Consider the following 11747-nt stretch of genomic DNA (forward strand, 5'->3'; position numbering starts at 1 on the left):
TAACAAGTGTATAGTTTTTAATCAATCTTTTGTGATTTTCAAGACTTTAAAGCTGAACTATGTAACTTTTCTGGTGGGGGTTACGCCATCTTCTGGTATCTATGGTGATGCTATTGCTTTGCCTGGAATACTCCACAGTATAGCATTAAACATATACATTTATTTAATCAACTGCAAGTGTTTTTATTAATGTAAAAAAATACCTAGAATTCTTCTTGTGACGAGTGGTTCCTCTTCACAGTCCTGATCATAAACCTGTCAAACCGCTTCATCCCACTGACACTACTAAGAACCTTTCAGCACATAATATTATGTAACACTGGTAGAAACATAAGTTGCAATGAATAAACGGCAGAATGAAACACTTAAGTACATATTGAGAACCAATAATGTGTCATATGGTAATTATTCTACCATTTACAACTCAAATATTACAAAAGAACAACCCACTTGTGCAACGAAATTGTGCCCATGATCAAATTTAAGCCCCAAAAACTGTTGCTCCAGCTTTCCTGCTGGCATCGCCTCCTCGTCTCCATGGAGATAAATAAGTTTTATGCCAGGCTGTGGAACTTTCCAGACAGAGAAAGCAATAACATCTCCATGGAGACAAGCAGGCGGACCCGACCCTCCACCAGCAAAGTTACATATAGGGCGCCTAAATCACTTGCCACAAAAGTGACTCTGACTATAGACATTCTCTTGTAAGTGAACCATGTAGATTAATTGAAGCCATGATAATGATAATGACTTAGGAATGATCTTATGCCCAAGGCCTTGTTCACTGTAAGCACTGCTCTACTGTAGCAGCGATTACGCCGCTGTCCAGAGACCCCGCTGCCTCTGATGTGGGGACGCGCCTGCCAGCAATTACAGCCCATTAGCGCCTGATTGATAGCTTCTCTAAGGGCTAATGCCTTTCTATTGCAGAGGAAAGAAAGGGAAAATGACAATAAATACATAAATGAATAAAACGACACTTCGCATTACTCAAATCCTTGCCCTCTTTGTGTCCTTTGAGTGGATAATGCAGTTTTCTAGGGCTATAATGAACTAAATTACTGCAAAGGTGCATAAGGACACAATATCTCTTTATTACAAGTAGACTGTTCAAAGTGATCTGCCTGGTCCATACAAGAATAGACTTTTACTGTGGCAAAACAAAGTTAAATTAAATTAAGTTACAGTTTACGTACATGCATGAATTTCACAAACAATGTGCAAATTATTATGTAATTATCATTATTCTATCATTAATTGTTTTATGTTGCACCTTAGCGCCAAGACAACTGTGTTCAATGTCACTAAAGCTTTTCTGAACTAGTGCATACATTTTTAGTTAAAACTATTTATTTCTGATCAGAGAAATATTCTGTGCATACAAGCGAAACATTTTTGAATAGCAAAACAAGGCACGTATTATTTCTGAGACACTATTGGTTTTGTTGGGCCTTATCGAGAATTCCCCTGAACACTGAAGGTTTTATTGTCTTACAGTGGATAAACTTACAACAGAGCGACTATTGTGTTCATTCTGACAGCCGCCCACAGTTGCCAGTGAAGCTCCAGACTATTTCAAATGCTGAGTAGATGAAATACAGTAATGCCATTTTCTCAGCAGCCAGTGATTCCATGTTAACAAGTTGATCAGTCTATTGAAGATGACAGTTTATGCAGTGGACATTTTGTGAATTGCACGCTCCAAAACGTTTACGGAATAGGCTGTATAAAGATATTAAAGATATTCAACCTCAAACATATATTGTATTTTTCTTTCCTATTCAAAAAAAAAAAAAAAAAAAGCTTATTTATTCGTATTTTTAGGGCACTGTCATTGATTCCTCCTAATCTGTCCTGCTTTTTGTCCTTTGCATCCCCATCATTCACCATTAGAGTGTCACTCACATGTGTTACAGCTTAAAACCACTCCTCTATTCCTCTTGTTGAATTACTGCCTCTCCCTCCTCCTCTTCCTCCTCCCCGTGTCCCCTCCCTCCTCCCCGTGTCCCCTCCCTCCTCCCCGTGCCCCCAGCTGAGTGACAGTGTGGGGCCTGGCTCCTCTCCTGTCGTGAGGCCTGCATTGAACGCTGCCTTATTGCCCCCTAATTATCAATTACAGGCCCGGGCTTCCACACCTGGAGCAGGCCGGGTCGGGAATGAGCTGAGCCCATTAGGACGCACCTCCGACTGGGCTGTTTATGGAGGGGGCTGTGTCGAATCCCCCCAAAGTGTTAATGGGCCTTGCAGGGGTGAGGTCCATGGCCCAATCTGTGGTCTCTGATGACAACACAATGTGTTATAGAGAGACGCACGGCAGGTTTTTTACATGGACACGGTTTGAAAAGGAAGTACGAGTAAGAGTATTATGTCATTATTATTCATTTAGAGCGCCTCAAAGTAACTCACAATGTTATTGATATATTGTGTAACCAAAAACAAGTTTTTTAGTTCAGGGGTAAATTCTCTGCCAATAACAATATTAATGTTCCTTTCAAAAACAAACCAATAAGAAAACTGAAACATTCAAACACTTACTTAGTCATTTCTTGTGCTTTGGTAAAAATAAATGTGTTATGTACAATGCTGTAAATGTAGATGCCAAATCCCTCTTTAATTAGTTGTATTTAAAGCTAATCATCAGTGGAGGGGTTCTTTTGCACGCATTGGTTCCATTCAACTAAATTCAACCCAAATCCTCAGGGACTGCTAATTCAATGCTAATTCTATATGGGCCTCCAGGCTGCTGGTTTGGTTAAGAGTTCAGTATTAAGGCAGAAATATTTCAGCATGAACTTTAGACTATAGCAGTGCATTTTCTGTACTGTATAAACTCCTCAAGAGGCATTTGGTCTTGGGGTATACAATCATCAGGATCACACTGAGGGGCCATTTGTAAGATAAATAAATGCAACAATGTATTGGAAAATACAAAAATGCGAGTATAAAACATGACAAAAAAGCCTTTTCATGTTTGATACAGTGAATATAATTTTTTCCCCTCAATTTATCCACAAAATTCTTCTGCCGTGTGCCTCTCTGGTCTCAGTATTCACTATATGTTAAAAAAGCCACAGAAACCAGCTCAGCTACATTACCGCCGGCGCAGTCATTTGCATGTAGCACGTCTAATATCTGCGCATACTAAATCATCAAGTGTGACAGAAAACATACATCGCGGCATACATCGCTGCCTTCATATTGTCAGTGATTTGTATTCTCTGCTGCCTCTTAACCATTCATGTCGGACTAAAATGGATCATCTTTTCACCCTGGATGCAAATAGACTGACTTATCATGACAATAGTCGCTGGAGCTCATCGCCGGTCCGTTCAGCTCGTGGTGGCTTTAGGTGGAGGCTGTGCACTCAATGGTATAGGAAGAGATTGAAATGAAATGAGAAGTTTTGTGAAAAATAGCTGGAGGCGTGTGCAGGGAGCCCCCGGGTGACAGAGGTGAAGGGATGCACAGTGACTGGCTGTGTACTTTACAGCTTAAGATGTCTGACCGTGCAATACACAGATTTCGGATGAAAATGAATAGATGAAGAAGATTATTTTTCTTTTACTATCGCAAGATCAGTTAGCATAATCTTAAATCTGTCACAAGTGTAATTGAATGGATTTGGGGCTTTAACTCGATTGCATCACTGTCCTTGAATCAACATAAGAACACTTCATCTATATAAATCTATGTGGATTGTAAAGCATCTGGAAGTGTGGACCATGATCTCATGAAAGATTTATTTGAGTACGAGTACAAAACAGAGTTGTTGCCACAAGTTTGCCCTTCTGTAAATAATGTTGTCATGTAAATTTGGACCTCTGAGTCATCTTGACAACCGTTGTCCTGTTGCCATGCTGTGTCCACATGCGCCTGTGCATTAAGCCTTCTTGTTGTGCTTCGCCCGAGCCCTGGGACATGTGCACTGACGCAAGTTCAAATCCCTGTCCTCCGCTCATGTAGGTAAATAACCCACTCGAGTCAGCTCAGGGTTGCCTGGCCAGCCAAAACGACTCTCCCAAAGTACTGAGACTTTCTCTGTGTGGAACACGGAGAGTGTGTCATTTGGTAGTAAAGGGATTACTGGTGTTCTGTGCTCACATCAACACCACCTCTGGCCAAAGTCTGTCAAGGTCAACAATGAAACTAATGATTTATGCCCGAAATTTGTGTTAATATAACTTTTTCTTAAACGGTTACTTTGCAGTGACATATTCTCCTGTGTTCCTTTAGGCGTTTACATTTAAGAAGAACACACATGGTGTATATATTAACACAATAGCTGGCATTTGCAACAATGCACAAATTACAGTGTATCATCTGGTGACAAAGTGCTGCTTTGAGGGCTCACTTCCTGCCGCTCCAATCCAAATCTTTATCACCTCTGCTGAAAAGCACTTGTAACATCACAAGGCCGTGCACCATTATCCCTCTTAACCATTCTTCATCTGCCGTAAGCGGCTCTCCCTTAGGGCGACAAGGCGAGGTTTGATGCAATTCAATCCTAATCAGAGCTGTATGCCTATTTTTCTGGAGCGACTGTAATGTGCTCTCATGGAACGAGGGGCGCAGCGCCTCAGGCACAGCTGACTGCAGCGGGCCCCACCGGGGACCCCAGGGCCACTCCATGGGAAGGAGTCTCTAATCCAGGATTACTCCCCCAGACCTGCAGCCTGTGGGATTATGAAGCCAGAGGAAAGGGCAGAGTCAGCACTGTGTCCTCAGCCGCTCAGTGGATTAGAGCTGAGCCCACTGTGAGGAACACGCTGGTCCTTTACTGCTGCTGCACCTCCATACATGGACATGGAAAAAGCATGCTCCGCTGAACATTCACACACACTGAATGGGATCTCTGCTTCTTCAGTGCAGCTCTTGAATATAGTGTCAGATAATGTCTGACTTCAAAGAGCCATTGGCCAACATTAGAGGAAGTTTCCTCACCTCCTTCAAACACATGACAGTTTATCTGCAGCTGCAGCCTGCCACTGCTCATTAGAGAGATAATCTACGGCAGTGTGTGGGTGTGCACTGTAAAAGGGCCGAGGAGGAGACAGAATCTACCGGTTAAACAGTGAAGTGTGATACTGAAGAGTGCAGCAGCAGCGTCAGATAACCAGGCGGTTGCTGCAGCTCAGTAATCAGCTGCTATTGATTGTGAAGCAGTCAATGAGAGTAAAGTCTCAATGTGCCCTCCGCGCTGCCTCTGATCGATCGGGGCCTTGCTGAGCCCTGGCCTGTATAAAGAGAACCCGCCTGTGCTGTAGAGCAGGCAGCTCAGTCCGGAAAAGTACATTTGGATAGTTTCTTTGTTTATCGTTGGTCCTTTAGTGTTGTGAGGAGCTGCTGCGTTGCTCTTGTTGTTTGTAAAGCAGCAAACACCTCACGCAACCACACGGCCTCCACACCGCAACCACATCCTATCAACTTAATGTACAGACGGAGGCCATATTGAAATTACCAGGTGCTTAATTTGGTCTTTGTCGCACATAATTGAAACCACTCAACCCTCCCCCACGAGAGGGGCGAGCGACAGAAAGGGAGAGCAGAGAGAGAGAGAGATAATTACCTTATAAGGCAGTGGGGCTGTTGAGAACGTGACGTCTCATTCCCAGCAGCGCACTGGCAGATGATACGGTAAAGCCCACATTTCAGCTCCATCTGAAGAGTCCTGGCTCTGGGCAGCTTTGCTCTGATGGCTCCAGCTGTCTCACTTATGTGCACATACATTTCCCCCAATCCACATGAACGATGCTGTGTGGCCAGTCTGTCCTCTTTCTGTGATTTATTTCTTCACTAAAAACACTGCAGGCCCAAAACATTAGGCTTGTATTTATTGAGGGTGCTATGATGAACACAAGGCAAAAAGTACAACGTATTTACCACTGTGTTTTAGTGACACTGTCTGAGTTATGCTCCTGTAATAACTATAGTTCCACTTTTCTGATTTATATGTGCAACAGAACAAAGAGAATGTCCATCCTCAACTCACTTTAACTCACTGTCGAATACTCTTGACTGAGGGCTGCTGACCTCTCACTCAAAGTGGGATTACATTTCTTGAAAATGATGACTCTAAGGGTGAATTGGGGTATTTTAGGATAGCAATCATCTTCTTTCAAATGCCTTGACTATAGTTTTCCTTGTATGGTGATGGATTTTCATGCAAAAGCCAAATTCCAGTGGATATTTTAGTCTGTCAAATGTCATAAATTTTCCCAAGTGAAATAAATAAATATATGAATATGCATCAGACATAGTGGCAATGGTACAGCGGGCGAGGTGCCGCTCTTGCCTCACAACCATAACACACCGAGTTCAATTTTGAGAGCATTTTCAGCATGTTTTCAATGTATTACGTGCATTTCTCCAGTATTCAAAATGTCATCCTTTCCCTACATATTGCATCTGCGTGATTCTCCTCCGCACACTCTTCCTCTTTTAGGGTGCGTTCGGGATGACAAACAGACCAGATGTGCGGCTGCGATGCTGAGTCAGTCGGGGGGGATTAACAATGAGCAGCGCCGCGCAGGTGGGGTCACAATGCAGCACCAAACACAAGCACCATTTTCATCTGCTTCCTTTTGTTCCCGTCCTATCTTCGACGCTCCTTTCTTTCTCTCTCTCGCTCTCTCTCTCTCTCTCTGCATCTTCCGTGCCTCATCCCGTGGTCTTTTTCTCCATCACTATCCCCGGTCGTCTCGGAACTGTACCCATCCCCCTCCGAATGCAGACTGGCTGTGTGGAGCTGGGGGCAGCCGCGGTGCAGGAGAAGAAGGAAGGGAGGGCGTTCTTTGGGGGAATGGAGGACAGTGCGCAGCCTGCTTCTCTTTTGGAAAAGTGTCCGTGGAGCTGTGTCTTTGTCAGCCATATTTTTTGCAGAAATGTGTGTGAAATTGTCCCCAGCCTGTGCAGTAACCAGTCGGGCTGTTGCTGCACGTGCTTCGTTCCAATTAAGGTCAATGGCGCGTTCAGGTGCATGTGGTGATAGATATTAAATCAAATGTTTAGAGAAATGCAGTGATTCTTGGTGACATGTTGGCTTGTTGATGGTGCGTTTTGGTATCTTGGGGGAAATAAGATGTTAGAGAGATGCTTTATTACCAAATACAGAGGGCAGTGTTTCTGACTAAAATGGTAGATTACAAGAGACTTTATTGGTCACGTCGAGAAATTGGTTTGCAGCTAAATCACATTTACTCAACTGCCTGCCACTTTCACACTTCCACACGTGACAAATAAAAACATTGTCATCTAAATGCATATGCAGCTAGCAACTTATATTCAGGAATGTTTTGCTTGTCTAATTAATAAAATATTGACCTATAATACAATAAATATTCCTCATTACAATCGGACATATGTTCAAAGCCTTCACAGATTTGACTTTGCTGGTATAAAGCCAAGATATAATTATATTTAGTTGATAGATTTGTCAAACAGTGACATTTGAAGAAACGAAAGAATCACAATAAACTACTTCTACCACGACTACTACTACTACTACTACTACTACTACTACTACTACTACTACTACTACTACTACTACTACTACTACTACTACTACTACTACTACATGAAGATGGAGTAGATGCAGGAGATTGTCTACTGCTGCTTTTTAGATGAGATAGATAGATAGATAGATGGATAGATGGATAGATGGATAGATGGATAGATAGATAGATAGATAGATGGATAGATGGATAGATTGATAGATGGATAGATGGATAGATAGATAGATAGATAGATTGATAGATGGATAGATAGATAGATAGATTGATAGATGGATAGATGGATAGATGGATAGATAGATAGATAGATAGATGGATAGATGGATAGATTGATAGATGGATAGATAGATAGATAGATAGATTGATAGATGGATAGATAGATAGATAGATTGATAGATGGATAGATAGATAGATAGATAGATTGATAGATGGATAGATAGATAGATAGATAGATTGATAGATTGATAGATGGATAGATAGATAGATAGATTGATAGATGGATAGATAGATAGATAGATAGATAGATTGATAGATGGATAGATAGATAGATAGATTGATTGATAGATGGATAGATGGATAGATTGAGTAGGGGATGTGGTGAGACAGAATATAACACTTTATTTTTGTCACATTACACCTGCCAAGTTAATTAGCCAGTAAATCTGAAGTTTCTCACAGGTAAACTACTTCTACCACGACTACTACTACTACTACTACTACTACTACTACTACTACTACTACTACTACTACTACATGAAGATGGAGTAGATGCAGGAGATTGTCTACTGCTGCTTTTTAGATGAGATGGATAGATAGATGGATAGATGGATAGATGGATAGATGGATAGATAGATAGATTGATAGATTGATAGATGGATAGATAGATAGATAGATTGATAGATGGATAGATAGATAGATATAGATGGATGGATGGATAGATAGATGGATAGATGGATAGATTGAGTAGGGGATGTGGTGTCAGGTGAGACAGAATATAACACTTTATTTTTGTCACATTACACCTGCCAAGTTAATTAGCCAGTAAATCTGAAGTTTCTCACAGGTAAACTAGAAGTGCAGAAGAAATCTTGCTGTGAGTGTAATTTCAATCAGCGTTAAACTGAGAATACTCACACGTAGAGGTGGGAGATGTATAGACAAATTGCTAGTATCACAATTGCTGTTTTGGAGATATGCAAAATAAGAATATTGCGCATATTGTACTGAAAGGATTCAAAATAAACAGTTCAAGAAAAAAAGGGGTTCAAATAAATTGAATAATGCAATATTTCGGCACTTTTTTGGGTTTGTTTTACCGTTTTCCACGTTTAATGCAATACTTCAACCCAAAAAAAGACATGTACGGGCATATTATATAGCATTTCTGAAGGATTGCAATAACATCATCCCAATTTTATCATTCCACATAGACATTAGTCACTGCTTTACCTCTACTGCCAGGTATTTTTGCCTTAACGCTATAGGATTTCCTTCCCAGCGTCCCTCCCAGCGTGCACCTCTGCCCCCCCGCTGCGCTCGTATTCTCCCGTCACCACCATCATCTCTCTTCCAATCCTCTGCTTTAACCAACCTGACCTGCATTTACCTAACCTGCATTTTTCCCCCACATCTCTTGCTCTCCATTCAATTACCCCCATTTTGACGGTCGCCGGGAGACAGCTTCTTTTTCTTTTTCTTTTTTCAATGCCTGCAGTATATTTGGTGAGTATGCCGTCGTTAGGGATTGCATATGTGTGAGTGCGGCGCAGGCGGGCGAAATGTTAATTGTGGAGCGGAGGCCCTTCTCCAGCACATTCCTCCTCCTCGTAGGAATCTGGCAACAGCATTAGACGGGGAACAGAGCGTCTGGGTCAGGGCAGGCGTGGTGTAAAAGAGAGAGAGAGAGAGGGGTAAATGAAAGGGGGGCGAGGAAGTGAAACTGGCAAATATAGGCTAAGCATAAAAGGAAGAAGGGGATCCGCCCCGAGGCGCTGACGGTGTTATACAATTACAGAGGGTGAGCAAAGTGGAGGTCACGTCAGCACTTCTCTCCTTTAGTCAATGGTAAACAGCTTTGTGTGGACTTTGTGTGTCGGATGTGACAACGCTACAAAAAGGTTGTGTACATGCAGGTTATGAAGGCGGCACGTTTCTGTAGAGGAGGTCACGTATTGGAACGTTTAGGAAAATAAGGAAATGCTGTGTTGAAATGCTGGAATTGCATGTGTTAAGCAAATAAATATAATGATGGTCAATATGTAGACGAACATGAACAGTGTGAGTGTGTTTATTGATTTGTTTGTTGTTGTATTATAATACATCAGTCATTTTGCTCTACCTGTCTGGGATGGATTTAAGACTATTTTTTAATACTTTTTACCTTCATTTTTGATATATGATAAGCCTTTATTTGTCCACACAATGGGGAAATTTCGGTGTTGCAATGCAAGTAGATACAGAAGAAGAGAACAGATAACTTATAGGAAGCTTTAAAAAACACTCTTAATAGAAAAAACTCTTATAAACAAAACTCCTATAGAAAGAACCTCTCATATTCTTAATAAGGAATAGAGAGAAAAAAATTGATTAAACTAAATTAAATTAAACGTAAGACAAAATGATAATAATAATAGTGGCAAAGTAAACACTCTTATTTATAGCAGTTATATGCACATGAATATGACATTATTGCGTATGAGTATTGCACATGAATATGACATTATTGCGTATGAATATTGCACATGAATATGACATTATTGCGTATGAGTATTGCACATGAATATGACATTATTGCGTATGAGTATTACACATGAATATGACATTATTGCGTATGAGTATTGCACATGAATATGACATTATTGCGTATGAATATTGCACATGAATATGACATTATTGCGTATGAGTATTGCACATGAATATGACATTATTGCGTATATGAATATGACATTATTGCGCATGAGTATGACAGTAATTGCACATGAATACAACAGTAAGGGCTTTGCTGATTGCATGTCTCTTGCTGTTCTTGAACCGTGCGTTGTAACACTGGAGTTTCCCCATCATGGGACAAATAAAGGTTCTCTTATCTTAAAGTTTGAATTTCCTGAAGGCGATAATCAGATCAGATCAGTAATCCAGCTGAGAAGTCTGGAAATGTACCGGTAGATGCAGAAATACCACATTGTACTCATATTTGTACTCGTATCTGTTTAACACATCTTGTTGTAGCTATTTGATATCTCTGCAATATGTATACACACTATTCTAAATTTATGAATTCTCAAAACTGAATTTTTGGTTTTATCCCTTTGACCCTTGATTTTCAGCCAGTGCCTTGAGCATTAGGTGTGCCAGTCCAATTTTTCCAGATTGAAATACTTTGAAGTGACCTGAACCTAATTCTGTAACAAACAAGAAAGTAGAACAATCACCATAGCCAAATTATAGACCTTTTTTTTACAAAATTGAAGGTCTGATTTTGGATTCAGTGATGTGCTGTGTGTATCTTTTCAACCAAAAAAGTGTGCCAGGACTAAAAAAATAAAACTCTGCCAGAGACCATATTTCTCCCACGTCTAACATCACAATCTTTTATTATTAAAGAAATGTGAGTATATATAAGGTGAATTACATCCAGTGACCAGGGCTAGACAGACACTCGCTCTGATGTATTCACCGGAGTGCACAGTAGATCAAATGGCTTTATTATTGTGAACAGCAAGTGCTTTGTTTTAGGGCAGGAATGCAGCCGGTTCACTTAATTCAGGTGGCCATTTCCGCTGGCACGGATGCATGGCTTTGCTGGCACAAAGCTGTTTGGAGCAGAGTGCGGAAATTGTGATAAAGCAATGGATCAAAGACGGGTGCAGTACAGAGGCCAATTCATGCTGTATCCTGGCTCTTCTTTCTCATTATGGTTCACTGACTGATGCGTTTGAAAGGCATTTGTAGCCGCTCGAATATTGAAAGATATTGAAAGATAGTATAACGCTGGAGGTTTAACTTGGAGACAAAGACAAACTGATAGAGGGACTATAAAGGTACATTTTCAAAGCAAAACTTGATGCAATGACCAAACATTAGTGACGACGACTTGATGACTAGACCTAATCTAAGCTATTTCTTTCCAGAACTGATTAAAGCTAAACCAACTATAGTCTAACTAATACAACATTACTGTTACTAATTTGCCTATTAGTTTCAAAATGCTGATTGTAATTGCAACATGTTTAATTGCTG

This window comes from Eucyclogobius newberryi, unplaced genomic scaffold, assembly GCF_026437365.1.
Source record: "Eucyclogobius newberryi isolate DKJ021-1_F unplaced genomic scaffold, fEucNew1.0.hap1 SCAF_13, whole genome shotgun sequence".
In the NCBI taxonomy this organism is placed as follows: Eukaryota; Metazoa; Chordata; class Actinopteri; order Gobiiformes; family Gobiidae; genus Eucyclogobius; species Eucyclogobius newberryi.